This window comes from Pelodiscus sinensis, chromosome 9, assembly GCF_052426305.1.
Source record: "Pelodiscus sinensis isolate ZL-2025 chromosome 9, ASM5242630v1, whole genome shotgun sequence".
Taxonomy (NCBI): domain Eukaryota; kingdom Metazoa; phylum Chordata; order Testudines; family Trionychidae; genus Pelodiscus; species Pelodiscus sinensis.
This window is the reverse complement of record NC_143060.1, coordinates 57,471,140-57,491,402: the sequence shown is the minus strand read 5'-3', so window position 1 is coordinate 57,491,402 and position 20,263 is coordinate 57,471,140. Positions and strand designations below refer to the sequence as shown.

Genomic DNA, 20,263 nt, shown 5'->3' with positions numbered 1-20,263 from the left:
GCAAGGTATTACTTATTCAAACAGGCGTTGGAGGTTTCATAAAAATAGAGAATCAAGTGATTTGAAGCAGGCAAATACTTCAGTCTTCTGCATTCACCCTATATACAGTAAAATATAAAGGGTTAGGGTTTCAAGAATCACAGTTAGACAATAAAGTCAAATATTTTATACTATTTGCTGTAAATCATCCAATACATAGTTTGAGTCTTGGGAAGCTGCTGAACAGTTATGGTTTTTGCCAAGTTTTGTGATGCAAGTTACTATATGCCATGAGTCATTTCTGGAGCTGGGCTAAAGCTTTGGAGTTTCACTGTAAGTCCCATGAAAGAGATTCAGGGTGACTTAATCTGTTTTAACAAGCAAAATCTCCTCCTGCCTTGTCATTAAAACCTCCTTCTTACTTGAAAATACTGACCTAGGCCTGTTTAAAGGAAAACAAAGTTAAGCAAGAGATCAGCCCCACCTGGAGGTGTGGTCTGACCTTGCTTAGTTTACCTCATGGAAAACTAGTTTCTTTTAAAAATATTATTTATTTTTTAAAACCACAGGATAGGTCATGTGCTATCAATATTCAGAGGTAAAAAAAAAAAGCAATAAAAAAACCTCTGTCACTTTTAGCAGAGAATACAAGGCTAGACAAAGAGACAAAGAGTGACCATATTTCCCTATGCTGAATGTGGGACAGCCCTGTAAACCTCTTTTTACGAGGAAGAAGGGATGTTCCAAAAAGGGTTTTTTCCCCACATTTGGCCATGTGTAGACAGGCCTAATGTTGGAAAAACCTCTTCTGAAAAAATAAGTGGAAAAGCTATGCAAATTGCACTTTGCAATTTGCGTAGCTTTTTCCGGAAGAACAGTGTAGTGTAGACATAGCCTCACTCTCTCTCACTCCCTCACATACTTTCACAAGTGGCTGACCAATGGACTTGACCCTCCTTGTCCGGGGCTCTCCATTTTTCATGCTTGGCTGGGCTCTTAGGACAGACCCGCCTCTCTTGGTGCCTGGCACCGCTTCTTTCCAAGGCAATATGTGGAAGTATTCGGGGCCACATTATGCCCTCCCCAGATTTCTGTCAGGGTTCATACAAGAATGTAGCCAGCAGCAACTTTTTGGCATTGGGCAGGAGGGAAGTGACAGGAGCTGCTTCCAGTTGGGGAGTTGGGGAAGGAGGAATCATCTGGCCCATGTCTTTGGAGAACTCATCTCTTCTCCTCACCCTCCCCTGTGGCCACGAGGCGTACAGATAGTGCGGAATGGCTTGCTAGTTCGAACTATCTAGCCCGTGCCGCGTGTAGCCGCGCGGCACGGGGTTCGAACAAGCCAGCATTTAAAAATGGCGCCGGCCGGCTTATGCAAATGAAGCCCGGGAAATTCAAATCCCGGGCTTCATTTGCAAGTGCGGTATGCCTACATTACCCTCCTAGTTCGAACTAGGGTGGTAGTGTAGACATACCCTGATTGAATAACTGCTCTCAGAGGCTATGTCTACACTGCTGGGTTTTTTCGGCAGAAGATATGCAAATTGCACTCTCATTTGCATATCTTCTGCCGATCCTTTTTGCGGAAGAGATTTTGCCACTAAAAAGCCCCGTGTACATGGGGCCATTTGTCAGAAAAAACCATTTTGCACAAGATCCCTTATTCCTCAAAAAATGAGGGTTTCTTACTGTGTTATGGCCCCGTCTACACAGAGCTTTTTAGTGGGGGGAAAAAGGATCAGCAGAAGATATGCAAATGAGAGTGCAATTTGGATATCTTCTGCCGAACCCCTCCTCCGGCAGTATAGACATAGCCGGAGAGTAGTTATCAATGGTTCACAAGATGGGTTCTGCAGGGTTTAGTTTTGGAACTGATTCTGTTCATCAACAATTTAGAGAGGACACTTATTAAGTTTGCAGATACCACCAAGCTGGGAGGGGTTTCAAGTGCTTCAGAGCATAGTGTCCTAATTCAAAATTATCTGGACAAACTGGAGAAATGGTCTGAAGTAAATAGGATGAAATTCAATAAGCACGTATGCAAAGTACTCCCCTTAGGAAGGAACAATCAGTTGCGCAAATACAAAATGGGAAATGACTACTGAGGAAGGAATACTGCAGAAAGGGACCTAGGGTTCATAGTTGACCACAAGCTAAATATGAGTCAACAGAGTGACACTGTTGCAAAAAAATCAAACATGATTCTACGATGCATTAACAGAAATGTTGTGAGCAAGACACAAGAAGTCATTCTTCCCCTCTCCTCTGCACTGAATAGGCCTCCAATGGAGTATTGTGTCCAGTTCTGGAATCTCCATCACTGGAGACATTTAAGATCAGGTTAGACAGACATATACCAGGGCTGATCTAATTGGTGCTCGGTTCTGCTGTCAGGGCAGGGACTGGAATTGATGACCTCTCAAAGTCCCTTCCAGTTCTAGTCTTCTGTGATTTTATGATTATCTCTATCCCATTCCTGCCTCTTCCCTGGTATTCTGCTCCTTCATTGATATCCTAGAGTAGTTCCCTGCTATTCCCTTTATTTTGTTTTGGTTTCTTTGGTGGTACCCCACAGACTGCTCACATATTGTTGGCCTTGCCAGTGTCTTGGCCTTATATAAGTTAGGGTTCAGCTATGCCTTCCTGGCACTTGCTTTTGGTGTGGTATCAAGTTGTACAGCTTCTGAGATCTTTGGGAGGAATTGTGTCTCAGGAAATCAGTTCCCTAGCTTGAAGGAGAAGGATGCAGCACTGTTCTAGGAATTCAGCATGTTCCACCCTCCTCCCATGCAGGGCAAGCAATGCTACCTAATGCATGGTGAGTCAAAGCAGTCTTGTGCTGTCCAGGGAGGCAAGGACAGGCAGTAAGTGCAGTAACCTGTCACCTCAGGAGCAGCTGAACACAGCCTGGCCCTTAGGTTTAAACTCTTTGGGCAGAGAACGGGTCTGAATTTGTGTTTATAAAATGCTATGTAAATTTCTCATTATTAGTGATAATCTTAGTTATTAATTCACTTATTAAAGAGGAACAGAATTGTCATGTTACTTTCTTAGGCCAAAAAAAAAAAAAAAAAAAAAAAGAAAAGGAAATAAAGCAGACTCAAGGCAGTTTATGTTGTTGGTAAGTTAACATTTTTATAATCAAATGAAAGCTGTGATTTACACAAATTATGCACATTGATTGTACTTATGATGATCCTGAACTTTAATTGAAATAAATTTGGACATTTTTTTCTAACACCACGGTAACAGGCATATGGGAAAAGAATGGCTGCCATTCCTCTGCCCCCAGTGTTACTTAACCTCATCATCCCAGTAGACTTTCAAATAAGGTTGTTCCCTGAAGCTATGAAGGTGGTTCCCTGAAATGAGGTGCTCCCGCATTTTACTGCATTATTTTCTTTCAGTTTTGTAGAACAGGCATGCAAAAATGCCTAACAAAATTAATAATATGAAGTTAAACTGGCTTGTTAGTTCTTTTTTCCAAATTGAAGGCTGTAGGTTCTTAGGAGAAAATCATCATTTCTATTCCCAAAGCCTCCTGAAAATAACATTTCAGGACACCACTCTCTTTGTGTACATATAAAATACAAGACTAGGGGGAAATACTTCAAAAGTACTTCCAAGATTTTTGAGAATGGATTTTGTTCAGTGGTGTTCCCATACCTTTTGTCAGTTTTACATAATCCAGGTCTAACAAGTTACTGCTGTCTACTGGTGGAGGTTGCTGTTGGCTTTGTTTTTATGGTTGGTTGTATTTTTAATTAATTGTCAAGGGCACAGAGAAACCGTGATACGTGCTGGTTAGGTATGTTGTAAAACCAAATAAACATTAGTACAATTTATGCTGCTAAAACTTTACTCATAGAGAGTTATTTTATTAGGTCATGCTCTTCAATGCTCTCAGATAGTTAACTTCAGGTTGCACACAGATGTTCCAGGATCGGAGAGTCCCAGTGCGCTACAGTGGGGTGGGGGTTTGAGAGCCGGCGCATAGCTCATTTGGGTTGTAAGATGGAGCTGGCAAGTGGCTCAGTTGGGCTGCAAGTGGGGAAGCTGCAGGCGAGTGGAGAAGGAGCTGGTGTGTGGCTCAGCTGGGCTGTGGGGAGTGGTGCCAGGAGACTGTACACCGTTCAGCTGGGCTGGGAAGGGGCTGAGAGCTGACATGCTTCTGAGCTTGGGGGAGCCAAGAAGTGCATGTGGGTGGGGGACTGGCAGCAGGAGGCCTGAAAAAACCTCCCCTGGTCTGGAAAAATCCCTCATCTGAGACCAGTCTGGTCCCAAGTGTGCCGGATGAGGGAGGTCCAACCTCTAGTTCCAGAAAGCAAACGTAAAGTTATACAGAAACCTTTCCCTAAGAGTTGCAAGGAGGAAACAGAAACCAATATCAGGTGACTTGTGAACAATAATAAAGAATAATTTGAATTTTGAATGTTAAATAGCAGGCCACAGAGTAAACGAAACTTACAAAAAATTCTGAACAACTTCCAGTAGCTAATTCAAGAAAATATCAATCTATCTGCAGACATTGTGCAAATAGAGAGAAGTGAAACTTGCTGAGTAAATTATGTTGCAGCTCATTCAAACAGTTGTGTATGTAATGTAATATATGTACCCACAAAACAGCCTATAACTGTTGGACTGTATTCTGGTGCATCCCAGATGGTCTGTATCAATCTTAAGGATGTGGTATACCCTTATATGGTACTGATTTGTGTATGTGTGCCATGCACTGCCCTCTACTTGATAAAAGTTTAGTGGCTGAGCTACTGGAGCTGCATTTGTACCTTATTGTGAGAGTTCTTGCTTAGTGTCGTGTTTGTACATTTAGTTGGTTACTGTGCCATTCACAATAGGCTCATGATCTTCTGAGCCACACACTTCCTTTTTAAAATAAATAGCACAAAATTTACTTAAACAGTGTCAAATCACTAAGCCTCAAGAAGAAGGCAAAGGCCAAACTATAGAGGGGAGCAGTCAAAACCAATACTGCGATTGGATGTTGCAAATGGCCTCCTTCTCTAAAATGGCCAAACTAAAATGAAGGACTGAGCTCCTCAAAACTGTGGAAGTTTGAAATCCAGAAGTGAATCTGCACTTCGTGAGTGAGGCCCATCTCTATGGCAATATGACTTTCATTGTTGGCCTTGTGATTTTAGAACTGGACAAGGACTGAGGAGTCCTAGGTTCATTTCCCGTCTGTGTCATGGCTTTCCTGTGTTTTTGGGCAAGTTGCACAATCTCTCTGTCTCTGTTTGCCTCTTGGCTAATACTTCCCTACTTTGCAAGGCTGTTGTGAAGATAAATCAACGTGGAGTGGTACTGGGTTACTACGGTACTGAGAAGAAGGTAAGTGTTCCATACTTATACCATCTGGAAAAAACATCATGTATACTCCTTTTTTTTTTTTCAACCACTGCCGCCATTCCATCTGATTCCACTCCTCAGCCTGGATAATGAATTTTTTTTCCAGTGTCTCTTCTCATATTTTCTGTTTTAAATTCCACAGCTACTTCAGAGTCCAAATTTGAACAACAAAGTAAATATCAAAGACACCAGCTTCCAATCGTCTCTTGTGCTATAATGCTCAAACCAACCAGTAATGATAAGCATTACCCAGCTGGTTCCCTTAGGGCTGTAGAATCTACACAACACATTCTTCATAGATCCAGGTATGTGCTGTACTTCCTTTTCTTCTTAAGACCCTGAAAAATTTAAAAAAGACACAATTGCCCAACCTTGCCCGCCACTTCCTCTTACAACTTCAAAGTAGTTGGGGATTATGCTTAATATTTTGCAAAAATAAAAAAAAATATAATCCAAGTGTAAGCTATATTAAGCTCCAAGGACTCATTCTGGCTGTGGAATTCCATTGCTGAGCATTGTGGTGCTGACATAGAGAACACTTTTGTTTGAAGCCCAAGAGATTTAGTGGAATAAAGTGAAGCTTTGCTTGAGGCTTTCAAAAGCTAGCACTATGCCTGTGCATCCATTATACATGACAGAATGATTATACTACAAAAAATTACATGCACAACCTTTTGTGTTTTGCCGGTAGGCACTCTAGCAGTGTCTGGTCCACTGCACATTATGTGTGGGGTTTTTTCCTTTGATACATAAACAACTCTAGGTTAATGATTGTGGTGGAGAGGGTGGGAGTCTGAAACAACATTGGTATTATCTAAGCACAGTGAGAGAACAATCCAGAGGATGTGCTGCATTAAGAAAGATCTGTTTGGTCTAAAGCGCTTATAATTCAGAGGCTCTCAACTTTTCAGGAGCCTGATTTGTCTTTGGTACCCCAAATTTCACCTCACTTAAAATATTTGTTTACAAAATCAGCCACAAAAGTACAAAAGAATCACAGCACACTAAGGTTATGTCCACATTGCCAAGTTATTTCGAAATAAGTTATTTCTAAATAATAACTCCTGAAATAACTGTTTTGAAATAAGCTTATTCCTCTTCACAAGCAGGAGTTATTATTTTGAAATAACTGGCTTGGTAGTGTGGATGCTCATCTAATTATTTCATAAGGGGAATTATTTTGAAATATCTCCCCAGTGTAGACATTAGGAAATTAAGAAACTATTTTGAAATAACTCCTGAAATAACTGTTTCGAAATAGCATGTCCACACTACAGGGAACCCTTGAAATTAGTCTGAAGCAGGCTCCCTTAATTTGGACGTGCTACCATGACTGAGAGCCCCAGGAAGCACTGGGGAGTAATTACTTTAAATGACTCTGGGGAGTAGTTATTTCGAAATAGCAGAAATGGAGCATCCACACAACTGCTATTTTAAAATAACGATTTCAAGATACGCATTATTCCTTGTGGAAAGCAGGAGTTATTATTTCAAAATAACCAGCTCCTTATTTCAAAATAACTCCCTAGTGTAATCCAGGGTTTACTGATTAATTGCTTAATTTCTCATTTTTATTGTATAATTATCAAGTAAATCAATTGGAATATAGAGTACTTCTATTTCAGTGTATAGTATATACAGCATTATAAACAATTCATTGTATGATATTTTAGGTGGTACTTAATTTGCTTTTCATGTGTCCTGTTTGTAAAACTAGGCAAATATCTAGATGAGTTGATCTTCCCATGAAAGACTTCCACAAGCTCCCAGGAGTATGCATACTCCTGGTTGAGAAATGCTGCTTTAGACATAAGGTACTTGATGATTCCAGTCTCTTGTTTCTCTGAAATGAAAGGGACGTAAATTATGTCAAAAACTTACTGCAGAAACCTAAATACTATGTACAAATCTGTAGGATTTTTTTAAGCACATACCCACCCCTTTGAGTCATAGGTTCAGGTGTCTACAGGGACTAACCCCTTTAATTTTGCAAGGTAAAACAAGTTCAGTACAATTTACTGCATGGGTATGGTCTTCCAACAAGGCCTTGCTTGCTCTCCATGAATACTAAGATACCATAATACCTTTTAAAGAAGTAGGGGATTGCTCAGTATCCTTCCCAAATGGGGACTCTTTGTCAGCTATTATGAAACATACAGTGACCTCTGTCAACTATTACAAAACATACTGGCTACGTCTACACTGGCCCCTTTTCCGGAAGGGGCATGTTAATTTCAGCTATCGTAGTAGGGAAATCCGCGGGGGATTTAAATATCCCCCGTGGCATTTAAATAAAAATGTCCGCCGCTTTTTTCCGGCTTTTAGAAAAGCCGGAAAAGAGCGTCTACACTGGCCCCGATCCTCCGGAAAAAGCGCCCTTTTCCGGAGGCTCTTATTCCTACTTCAAAGCGCCCTTTTCCGGAGGATCGGGGCCAGTGTAGACGCTCTTTTCCGGCTTTTCTAAAAGCCGGAAAAAAGCGGCGGACATTTTTATTTAAATGCCGTGGGGGATATTTAAATCCCCCGCAGATTTCCCTACTACGATAGCTGAAATTAACATGCCCCTTCCGGAAAAGGGGCCAGTGTAGACGAGCCCACTGTGGGTAGGTTGACTTTTTCCACTCTATGTAGCGGCATTTTGTGGTTCTATAGTAGAATGTGAACTGCTTTGGGATTCAAGGTGCTATAGAGCTGTAAAATGATATTACTGAGCTGGCATTAGTATTTTATCCACACTTTCTCTGTTCTGTTAGATTTGGTATTGTCACATGTTAGTGTTTTAAAATCCACTGTTTTGGTGTTGGTGTACATCAGGACTACTCAACTTTGGAAGCCCCAGGGGCCACAATGATAATCACAGCACGTGCCGATGGCCGCAACTTAAGTCTGATTGCATATACATGCAAATATATATGCAAATAGCTTCTTTTGCAATGATGGCATGAATACAAAGATTAAGGCAGACTACACAACTTACAGGCCCCATTTAAGTCAGTTCTGATTATATTAATAAAATGCAATATTTATCCGATTTCCACCCATATGACAGCACTTTTAATGAGCAATGACAGTCCAGCAATGATATCAACAGAAGACCATTGTACTGACTACTTTTTTGATTTGGGTCCCACCCCCAAGTTGAGCCCCATGTAAATGCAAACTGTACTGCAGGCCGCAAACAGGTGGGCTGCGGGCCACATGCGGCCCACGGACTGCATGTTGAGTAGCCCTGGTGTACATGAAAACTTTAAGTTGTGGAACAGAAGAGACACTACAGAATCCTGTATTTCTCGATCAAGTCAGTGGCAATTTTGCCACTCACTCAAATGGGAGCAGGCTCACACCCATATTTTGTATGTTAAATACCAGCCTCTCAGTATTTTATTCTCTTGCAGCTTATGAAACCCAAACCCAAACCTAAACCTGAAAACTAATGATATTCACTGCTTCCTAATTGCTGAGTTATGTGAGCATTTACTTTGCTTCCAGCTGCTACAGAGAACTTGGGTAGTTAGTACCTTTCTCTTCAGCCTCTCATGGAATATCTAAACAGTTTTGAGGGGAAACAAAACCCCATCTCTGGGGAGAAGGAAAAGCTGACACATATTGAGCATGGCTGTGGCTTCAGCTTCTTTTGTTTTCTTTTATGATGCATTAGGCCTGTTTTTAAAGTTGGAGAAAAGAGTCTCTGTAATGTTAGGGAAAATGTGCATTAAATCAAATGTGCTGGACAGAACGAGGGAATTGTTTTTTGAGGAGATGGGTACTCAGTTCTTTTTGAAAATCAGTCCCCTTGAAGATGTCCTAGATTGGACACTCAAAATGTTAAATTTATGGGTTGTTTTAATAAAACATTTTCTTTGAGAGCTAGGCTTGTTGTTGTTAAATCCAGTCAGAATAATAGTTCTCATAACTAAGAAGAGATGGCCTCAAAAAAAGTCGGTATTGTCAATCCCAAGCATTCAGAAATGACCCTGGACCTTAAAAACTGGGTTGGTTAAAAATCATAGCTTTTAAATGAAATTTGTAGGTTCTTTTGTTTTCTTCCTTTAGTTTGAACAGTTAGGGTTCACCCTATTCAAGGTTTTCTTCTGCCACTGAGAATTAATTATTTTTTCAAATGAAAGAGATCATCATATAATCAATTGCTTTAAGAAAAACACCAAATACTGTAAAATCTGAGATAGTCGCAAGAGACTACAACACTACGATGTACTAAGGCATGGGTTCTCAAACTGGGGGGCGTGCCAGAAATTCCTGGGAGGGCATGAGGCGACCTAGCCCCACCACTATCAAGCCTCTCCCTCCAAGTTCTGCTGTTATTTTTGTTTTTTGGCCCTAGTCAGTTCCTTTTTCCCCCCCCTCAACAAGTTTTTCTGCTATGGGGGGCGTGAGGCGTGAGGGTTTCTCAAAAATCAAAAAGGGGGCATGATGCTGAAAAGTTTGGGAACCCCTGTACTAAGGCATCTTTTAGCTGTGGAACAAAACCAGCAGACACTTTGACTAGGTCTAGAGTACACTCTTCTATTGGAAAAAGCTACGTAAATTGCGCTCTGCAATTTGTGTATCTTTTTCCGACTGCTTTCTGAAAGAGGCTTTTCTGCCATTTGGCCCCATCTAAACAGGGCCAAATGGTGGAAAAACCTCCTTTTTCGGCAGAGCCCTTATTCCTCGTAGAACAAGGTATACAGGGCTTCCCAAAAGAGTGTGCAAAAAAAAGCCAAAGAGCAAATGCATTCCCTGGACGCGGCGGGGGTTTTCCGGGATACCGGAGGTCTAGGTGCCAGTCTAGATGTACCAGAGTGTTAGAGGAAGTAAGGACACAAGAGAGGAAATAGGGGCACAAGGAGACCCTTCCCCCGTGACTCACCAATGCAGGAAGCAGCCATAAGTTGGCTGTAGGCACAAGAGAGGAGGGGTGGCATACATTTATGGCCAACACTGCTTTAGAGAGGACAAACCCGTATAGTGCATCCCTCTCCCCACATTTCACAGGGCTGCCATAGGAGGAGAGCAGGTCACAGCTTAATAAAGATGCGGAAAGAGCTGCTGCTCATCATGTCCCCTCTAGCAACCCAGAGGCATTTTTAGATTTCTTCCACCCAAGCATGCGGTGCACGTACTTCCAAAGCATAAGTACTTCACTGGCTCATGGGCCCTAAAATGGCACAAAATATTATTGAGCATTACTGTAAACTGCCTGTGGAGGAGTATAGAGTTGTTCTGTCTTGTGTACAATGGCACTGACGAAAATTCAAAGAAAATGAAAACTGCATCTTTTCACATTCTGTAACAACCAAGCCATTGTTTCTCTGGGTGAAAAGCTAGTAAGAAAATGAAGATATTTGTATTTGTTTTGAGACATCATAGGAGGAGCTCTAGATCAGATTTTAATTGCTGAGTTACTGATGTCCTAAAATCATGAGATAAAACAGAAATACTGATGTTGTGATGAAACACAGAATTAAAACACTTGCACTTCTGCAGTGGTTTTTCATTCAAGGATTTCAGAAGTGCTTTATTAACTTCAGTGAAATGGCATGACAGCTCTGTGATCTAGGCCTGTGTTTTACCTGTTTGGAAGCTAGGAAAAGGGAGATCTATTTAAAATGTGGAATATTTTTATAAAAATACTCGTCATAGGCTTTCATAAGACGAACAGACATTCCGCAAATATTTACTTCACCTATCAGTTTGCTTGAATATTCCCAGTGAATAAAAAGGTGGAGGGGGTGATAAGATACACATTTAGAAATAACACTACTGTGTAGATAAAGTCTTAGTAGTGAGTTGGGTTAGAACAGGATAGGGAAATAGCAAACATGACAATCTCTACCTCCTCATTAAATATGTCAGTCAGAGCTGGCAGGAGGGAAGGCATGGAACTTTTGGACTTGATTTTTTGCCCCCATCCCTACCCCCACCCCCACCCTAACCTCCCCAATGATGCTTAGGAGCCACAGCTTCAATTGAAAGCAAAGGGGTATGAAAAGCTGGCTCTTAACTGCACGAGAACTTAACTCTCACTAAATCTGTGCCAGCTTCTGGAAATACCTAGCTTACACTGAGCATACTCAGAGACTTAACAGTGGCATTTAAATAGCCACTCCTGTACTAACATTTCATCATTTCATTTACATTATCACGGCCACAGTAGTGATCTGTTCTTAAATACAGATTGAGAGGGAAGAGGTGAATGTATGTGAAAGGAGAGACTTCTTTGGTGGATTAGAATGGGCATGAGAGGGTTAAAGTGCTGGTTAAATCAGAACTGATGAGAGAGGGGCACAATAGATGAGAGCAAATGTTTAAAGAAGAGTGAGCAACATGGAAGGAGTATGTGAAGAAGGGGGAATGTGAAGGAAATGAGGATGACTCTTTGGGAATGGGATGGACATATAATTTCTTAATTAACTGCCCTGCTTCCATTTCTCTTACTCTTTGAGACGAACTGAAATGTCTCTATTCAAAGCTACAAGGGGTCAGACAGAAGAGAGCTGCTCTGTCACAGTAGATAAGTTCTGCTTTCAGATAGAGCAGTCCCTGAGTGCAAACCGATCTCAGCACCCTAAGTAATAATCAACCAGATCACTTCATCCCACCTTAAGCAAAGGGAGACTGGTCATGTGTAGAGAAAGGAGGAATCAGGCTGCCTGCTGGTTATGGACTGATGTAGAGTCAGAATTGAAATACTAATAGCCATGTTGGACTGTGTTCTCTGAACTCAGGTTCCTCTCCTGCTCCTTACTCTGGGCACATGGAAATCAGTGGTGCCCATTGTGCACAAATTGCACTGCCTATGTAATAGCTGACAGATATACACAAAGAACAGAGTGATTGCTTTTCACTCTGAAGGATTTCCATCTTAGATGAAAGGAGACTGCATAATAAGGAAGCAAAAGTAAAGTGTCCATGACTGTGCAGTGTGCATCTTGTCTATAACATGCTGTCTGTATTCACTTTGCATTACAAAATACTGCAAGCAGCGGTGAAAGTAAGCAGGTGCACCCGGGTGTGCAGCTCCAACAAGAGCTGGCTGAGCTGTGGTAAAAAACAGCAGGAAGCTATTTAAAGAGCTGGCTGAGACCCGGGTTGCAATAGGACAGTACCTATAAGAAATTGTAAGTTATTTTCACCACTGACTGCAAGTGAAAGTCTTTAAAAAACTAAAGGTGCAGTGTGCAGAAAACAAAGTGACTGCATAGAATAAAGATGGTCCTGCAAGTAACCTATTGTCTTGGTAAGGCAATGAGATCATTTGAGTTTATGTAGGGTTCAGTTTTGCTGTTTATATGGGTGCAGTTTTTCATCTGTAGTCAGTTGTAGGTACAGAGATTGGTAGCAAGACCTCTAGTTACCCAATTAATGGGGCAAATTAGTAGCTCCATGTATGTCTACCACTAAATACAAACAGATTTACTCTGTGGCTACGTCTAGACTGGCCCCTTCTCCGGAAGAGGCATGCTAATTTCTAACTTTGGAATAGGGAAATCCGCGGGGGATTTAAATATCCCCCGCGGGATTTAAATAAACATGTCCGCCGCTTTTTTTCCGGCTTGGGGAAAAGCCGGAAAAAAGCGTCTAGACTGGCGCGATCCTCCGGAAAAGGGCTTTATTCCGGAGGATCGCGCCAGTCTAGACGCTTTTTTCCGGCTTTTCCCCAAGCCGGAAAAAAAGCGGCGGACATGTTTATTTAAATCCCGCGGGGGATATTTAAATCCCCCGCGGATTTCCCTATTCCAAAGTTAGAAATTAGCATGCCTCTTCCGGAGAAGGGGCCAGTCTAGACGTAGCCTATGTGTGCAAAGTTGTCCTTGCTAAAAAGAAGACCAGTCTGAGACTTGACTCATCATACAAGGTGCAGTGCACTTTTTGTGAGCTTCTGACACCCCTCAGTTGCTTAGCACTATGCACGATCAACAACATGGCTTGCAAAACTTTTGGTAAGCAATGAAAGCTCTGAAATAACATGTTAGTTATTTATAAAGTAAGAGATTACTAAAACACAGCAGAATATTTATCTGTTGAGTCTGGCAGAACTCATATGTATGTGTCTTGGTAAAAATATTCAAGGAAAGATAGAAGAAATACTTACCAAACATGGGCAGTCAATGGCACTGGGAACTCATATTCAACTTAACTACCCCTCCCCCCAAGAGATAAAAGATGTAGTCAACCACTAAGAATTATTTTTAAGATTGCCTTCTGAGTTGCTTGGAATCTTGGCAAGAAGAGCTAACTTTTTATCAGTTGTATTTTGAAGTGGAAATATTTCTATTTTTGTACCATGTGAAGAGCCGAATTATGCACTCAGTAATGCCCATACAAACTTCATTCCAGGGTTGCCAGATGGTTTCAAAAAAAATACTGGACAAAAATTGTCAAGCAGAAAAACCCCACCAAAACACTGGGGAGTAACCAGGCAGACCTCGGGGGCGGGATTCGGGAGGTCGGGCCAAAATGCGGTCGTGGACCCTTTAATTGCTGCGTGTCCAGAGCAGGCTTCCATTGGGTGCTGAGCCGGGCCCGGGAAAAGCAGAAAAAACTTACGTAATTAGAAAATATTTTCTCAATTTGTTTACGAGACATAAAGTCCAAATACTGGACTGTCCAGTTCAATACCAGACATCTGGCAACCCAACCTCATTCACTTAAAGCTTTGTATCTCTACTGGGGAAACTTGGACAGGGACTGGTATCTTAATTTGATATTAACGAGGCAGCACTGGACTCTTTGACAGGCGTATGAGAGTCAAGGTCTAAGATTTTTCTGCTCTAACTTGTGTGCCTCTGGTTCATGTATTCAATCTGCTTCAGTATATGCACGCTGGCATTTGGTCTTTGAATACCGTTTCTTGTTCTGCCTCTCACTGATGCTGTTTAGCTAATAGCTGTACACAATGTGATTCTTTTCTAGTTATCATTAAAAAGGAAACCTAGGAAATTCAATTTAAAAATAGCTGTTACAGAATGGTTAAGGTAGTAAAATGGAACAGGAAATAGTGAAGTTAAGATTACATACACAGGAGGAACAGAGTTCAAGGATCATGGATGGAATATATAAGAGACCCATTAACTAAACAGAATTCTTGAATAATTAATTCTTGCATTATCCATGTGTGTGGTTTTTCTTGGCTTTTGCATTATTGCCTCAATAGGTGCTGGGGGTGAATTTTCAAGGGGTTCCTACAAATCACACAATATAAGGATGTATTTCTAAGTTCTTAGGGCTTTTTTTGAAAAGCAAGGTAAGTGTGAAGGAGTCTATCAGGTATTCCCTTTCCATGGCTGGAGGTGATGGGACACTGACACCTTCCTGCTTAAGGAAAGCCTGCTCAGAGCAGGGCAATGATAAGACTTAGTCTTCTAAAGCTTGAGAAAACCAGGAGGAGATAGTGACCAATTGAGAGTCAGCAAGACTGCTAAGAAGAGTTGCCAGCTTTCGCTGAGTGACATGCTGAGTGAGGCTGGGATAGAACTGGAGCAAAACACCTCAAACTAGCTCAGAACCTCAGGGTCTGGTTAGGCCTTTTGCTTGAAGGACAATGAGTAAGGCCGGGTATACACTACCACTTACTTTGGTATAACTTACAGTTGCTCAGGGGTGTGAATAAGCCATCCCTCTGAGTGATGCATGTTGCATAGACCTAAGCACCAGTGTGGACAGTGCTATATTGGCAGGATTTATTATGCTTGAGGGAGAGTTCTTTCTAATTGGCAGAGTGCTTTCACTAGAGGCACGGCTGCATTAGTGCAGCTGTGCTGATGTAATGCTTTCAGCGTAGACTTGCCCAAAGAATTACCTTTGTAAGTTAATGATATAGACAGCTACATTTTGAATTTGTTCAGCTGCTTAAAGACTGGCACCAGCTGTTCTGCTTTGGGCTGACTGCCACAGTAATCTGTTAACTGTGGTCTGTCCTCCTATTTTTGGAAAATGAGATTAGGAAACACGGTCTACACTGGCCGCTTGAATTTCCGCAAAAACACTGACGATCTCATGTAAGAGTGTCAGTGTTCTTGTGGAAATACTATGCTGCTCCTGTTCGGGCAAAAGCCCTCTTGTGCAAATGCTTTTGTGCAAGAGGGCCAATATAGACAACGCGGTATTGTTTTGCGCAAAAAAGCCCCGATCGCGAAAATGGCAATCGGGGCTTTCTTGTGCAAAACCTCGTCTAGATTGGCATGGACGCTTTTCCACAAAAAGTGCTTTTGTGGAAAAGCATCCGTGCCAATCTAGACGTTCTTTTCCACAAATGCTTTTAACGGAAAAACTTTTCCGTTAAAAGCATTTGCGGAAATCATGCCAGTCTAGATGTAACCGTTATGTTTTAAAGTATTTATCATATGTTTATTTTTCTGGAATTCTCTTGGGAAGTGGGGTGTTGCAAGAAATTGTGGATGCTCAATACCTTGAGTTGCACCCTAATTGCGTTTGTAGTTTTGGAGATTGTTTGACTTCAGCTGGTAGCCAAAATTTGGAATTCTGTAGGCTGTTTTCATCAGGAGAAGAAATCAGTGCTGCAGTTTGGTATCTCTGATACAGTCCTGCTTGTTTACAAGAAATATATAAAGTCCTGTTTTGCAGCACACATAAGGAATCAAACTGAACACACTTTTTCTGCACATACTTCCAAGTTCCTTTCAGCTAATGCTCATTCACTGCAAAATCTTAAAATTTAAAATTTCTCATTTACAAAGAAATTGGTTGTGCCCACTAAAGCTCATGATACCATCTACATGTTTTGTTAGTTTTTAAAGTGCTACTAGACTATTTGTTGTTTTTAAGTTTTTCCTGTTACAGACTACCCCTCTGAAGTGCCACAAAGTTAGTCACTCTGGGCTTTTTCTGTCAGCCATGCTCACACTGCTTGTTCATATGTGTCCCGGCCTTTTGCTCAACCCTGAATCTGTTTCTACTGCTTCTCTACTTTCTACACACCTCTACTAAACAGTATCCAGCAAAACCCTTCCACTGACTTGTCTTGAATGTGTCTTTGTTTTGGATGAGGCTGCTACTGATTCAGCACATTGAACAGTGGTTTTTCCAAAACGGTATTAAATTAATTATGAGGATTGCACTCATTAGTTTCAATGAATTTAAACCCATAACAATAACTCACCCCATGACAACTGCAATCAAATTATAATCTCCAAACTAATGGCCTTTTGGGGGTCATATGATGGCTACATTAATTAATAAGGAAAAGGGGATTTTCTTTTTCTGCTGAAGAATTAATGTATTAGGTGGAATGAAATACAGAATCAGATTGGATAAACCAAATCATCTCACATGGCAATTCCTCTGGTGGTGTAAGAAGGCTCAGGGGGACTGGATTGTCAGAAAACTTTTCTTCCCTCATCTTCATAAATCAGCAAATGAGAGAAATTAATGTGCTGGTAAAATAAATGAAATTAAATGGGTGATGGAGCAATTCTGACATACATCCTCATATATTTCTCTTGCTTAATTCAAAAGGTGCTGTTAGTTCTTTTAGTACATATTGCTGCAACTGACTTATCATTGTAACCCATTAAATCAGCTGTCTTTTTCCAAAGCAAGCTATTTCTCTTTAATAATGACCCGAACGTCTCTATTATATACTCTAATACTTTTTTCAGCACTGATGTTAGCAGTACAGTTTAATCAGATGCTCAGTCAGCTGTGTCAGTTACATTAAAGACTGCAAGGACATTATTATTGTGATACTGTTGTTTCATTTACACAAGATAGATTTTGTGAATGAGCATGAAGAGGACATTTTCTCATCTAAATGTGCGTATTATCCTTCAGTCAGAATCATCCAGTGAAATGAAAAAGGACCAAAATTCTTTTTGCGGTGAATAATGTGGTATGTTGTAGATCAGTTGTTCTCTAACATTTGTATTGATTACTTTCTCCATACAGCAAGCTTCTCAATGCAACTCCTCCCATATAAATTAAAAACAGTTTTTACATTCAGAACTATTATAAATGCTAGAGGTGGAGTTTGGGTGAGGGCTGATATCTTGCAACCCCCTGCCGTGATAACCTCATGACCCCCTGTTTGAGAATTCCTGTTGTAGAGGGAATGGCTAGCCAAACATTACAGTCAGAACAGTAACAGGATTGTGATGCATACTTAACATGAAAATGTGTTTGGTGTTGTTTCTGGTGCAGAGTTAGAAGCCTGAACAATTTCTTTTTAAACTATATCTTTATTTCTGTTGATCTCTCTCATGTGTTATCTTATTCTTGCTTTTCAATCTCTTTGGCTGTATCTACACTGGCACCCTTTTCTGTAAAAGGGATGCTAATGAGACACTTCGGAATTGCAAATTCCGCAGGGGATTTAAATATCCCCCACGGCATTTGCATGAACATGGCTGCCGCTTTTTTCCGGCTCGGGGTTTTGCCGGAGAAAAGCGCCAGTCTAGACGGGATCTCGCGGAAAATAAGCCCTTTTCCTACTTTCAAGTAGGAATAAGGGATCTTCCGGAAAAGGGCTTATTTTCCGCAAGATCCCGTCTAGACTGGCGCTTTTCTCTGGCAAAACCCCGAGCCGGAAAAAAGCGGCAGCCATGTTCATGCAAATGCCGTGGGGGATATTTAAATCCCCCGTGGAATTTGCAATTCCGAAGTGTCTCATTAGCATCCCTTTTACGGAAAAGGGTGCCAGTGTAGACACAGCCTTTCTGTTTTTCACATCTCCTTGCTTATGTAAACTTATTTTCTTCGAGTGCTGTCCCTGTGGTTGATCTACTTTAGATGTTGGTGCATCCTCATGCTGGTGATCAGATTTGTTGCAGCAGTGCCTGCCACACCACACATGCACAGAAGGTGTCTTGTGGTGCTATTGGAGCTTATTGACTGCATGCGCAGTGTGACTCCCTCAGTTCCTTCTCTATTATCCTCGGCAGCAGATGGAACTTCTCGTATTCGCTCTTTTTTGCCTGAAAAAAAATTTGAAATACTTTAAACTCCTTAATTTCTTCCCCAGTTTGAACTTCAACTTGTTCTTTAAAAAGAAAGAAAGTATTTTTTGTTCAGCCTCCACCTGTTCAGTGGGCTTGTATCTGTTACTCGCACAAATTTCTCTATCCCTTCCACACTTTAAGGGAACACACCTTTACCCAATTCCTAGGGCTCAAGATGCAACCCTGTTAATTTACACACCCACCCGTACCCAATTCCTAGGGCTCAGGGCGGAACTTCCTGCGGGTTTGCAGGAACTTATGCCACTGAAAGAGTCTCACACAGTAATATTCTTATTTTCTATTTATTGACAATTCCCAAGCAAGCAGAATACATATGCTAAGCACACAGTGTCATGCTCACCAATCCTAATACTGGCAGGCAGACTTCCCCGGTTGGCCAGGCAAGGTCAGTCTCTCTGGACCTTAGCTGCTGCATGAAATGGTCGTGCAGAAGAACCCTGGCAGCTCTGGTCTTAGGCTGTGTCTTGGAGGTGAGTTCTTCTTGTCCTTCCTTCCTTCCTTTCTCTTTTGCTCTTCTAGCTGGTCTCCTTCTTGGATTCCAGTTTATATAGTGAAACCTGAGTCGTGCTTAGCTATACCTTAACCAATTATTTTAGTATAATTTTACTAACCAATCATAACATACTGTAGCAGAATTACCTAACCAATCATACCCCACCACTTTAGTTTATTTACACTTAGCAAAATTAATTATACAGCAGACAGAAACAGTTACAAACCAGACAGATATGACACAGACAAACAATAGGAAAGTGAGGACAATAATCATAGAATGAGGATTCCACAACCACAACTATTGATAAGCAGTTTCTTGCCAGACAAAATGCTGTTAATTAAGTTTTCTTTACCCATCTTGATATCCGTTTCTTATCTGGTGACAGTGGGGGCTATTAGGACAGGATCCCCTTCTCACAGCCTAGTGTGACACTATTTTAATGCAATTTAGATGGAATGTGAATATGTGACTCTAGGCTTTACAGCTAATGGCTGCTGCTCTTCAGTCTGGCTGCAGAGGAAGACTTTAGTTTAGGCCTACCAATATGGCTACAGGCCTTCCAATATGCTACAGAAAAACCATATTGTTACAGTACCCTAAACTTCTGACAGATAATGCTAAATGTATGTTCTACATAAACCAACAGAGTACAGTTGCATTCCCTCTGTGTGGAAGGCCTCAAATTGTGGAACTGGTGCATCTGCCACATTATTACACCTACAGCAGCCTCCCTACTGGGTGCCCTCAACAACATGGCAGTCTTAGCCATCATTTCTTGGAACAACATGAATAGGAGCAGAACACTGCAGTCATTCACAAATATTTCACAAATGGGGATTCCTGCAAATTGACCTTTTCACAACTCATACAAATTGCAAATCTCACCAATTCTGCTCTAAGGAGGGCTCTGGTGACGCTTTTCTCATCCCATGCACTGCACCACTCCTATATACCTTTCCACCTATACCACTCATATCTCAAATTCAAAAGATACATGAAGACCAAGCGTATATCATCCTGATAGTGCCAATGTGGCCCAGACAGAATTGGTTCCCTTACCTCACGTGACTGGCAGTCTGCAATCTTCATTCACTACTGCACCACACAGATTACTTATCGCAAAACCACAATCAGACACTGCACCCGAATTCAGCAAATCTTCACATCAAAGCCTGGTTCCTCCATGACTCCATCATGCTGAAGAGACCTGCTCAGATAGAGTAAAACAAATATTAATAAATGGCCATCACCCTATGTCATGATCATGAGGGACAGCCAGCAGCCTGGGGACTAAGGGGTTAACTATACCTAAGTCAGGTAGAGTTAGCCAATAGGAATATAGGTAGGAATCTCAAACTAGGACAAAGGAATTTTTGAGTTTCCTTACTTTGTCTCTGGGGAGGTTTTTCTCCAGCTATTGAAGGGAACAGGATGCCTCACTCTA

The 20,263-nt window shown here is 41.4% G+C and overlaps 1 long non-coding RNA gene across 1 annotated transcript; it reads right to left on the bottom strand.

The window, feature by feature from the left end:
- Positions 1 to 17,966: 17,966 nt before the first annotated feature.
- LOC102444104 (uncharacterized) lies at positions 17,967 to 20,004 on the bottom strand. The gene is made up of 3 exons (XR_012906130.2): positions 19,879 to 20,004; positions 18,664 to 18,901; positions 17,967 to 18,278 (listed from the first exon to the last, which is right to left on the bottom strand). It is a non-coding gene; the product is annotated as an uncharacterized LOC102444104 (long non-coding RNA).
- Between the last annotated feature and the right edge of the window lie 259 nt (positions 20,005 to 20,263).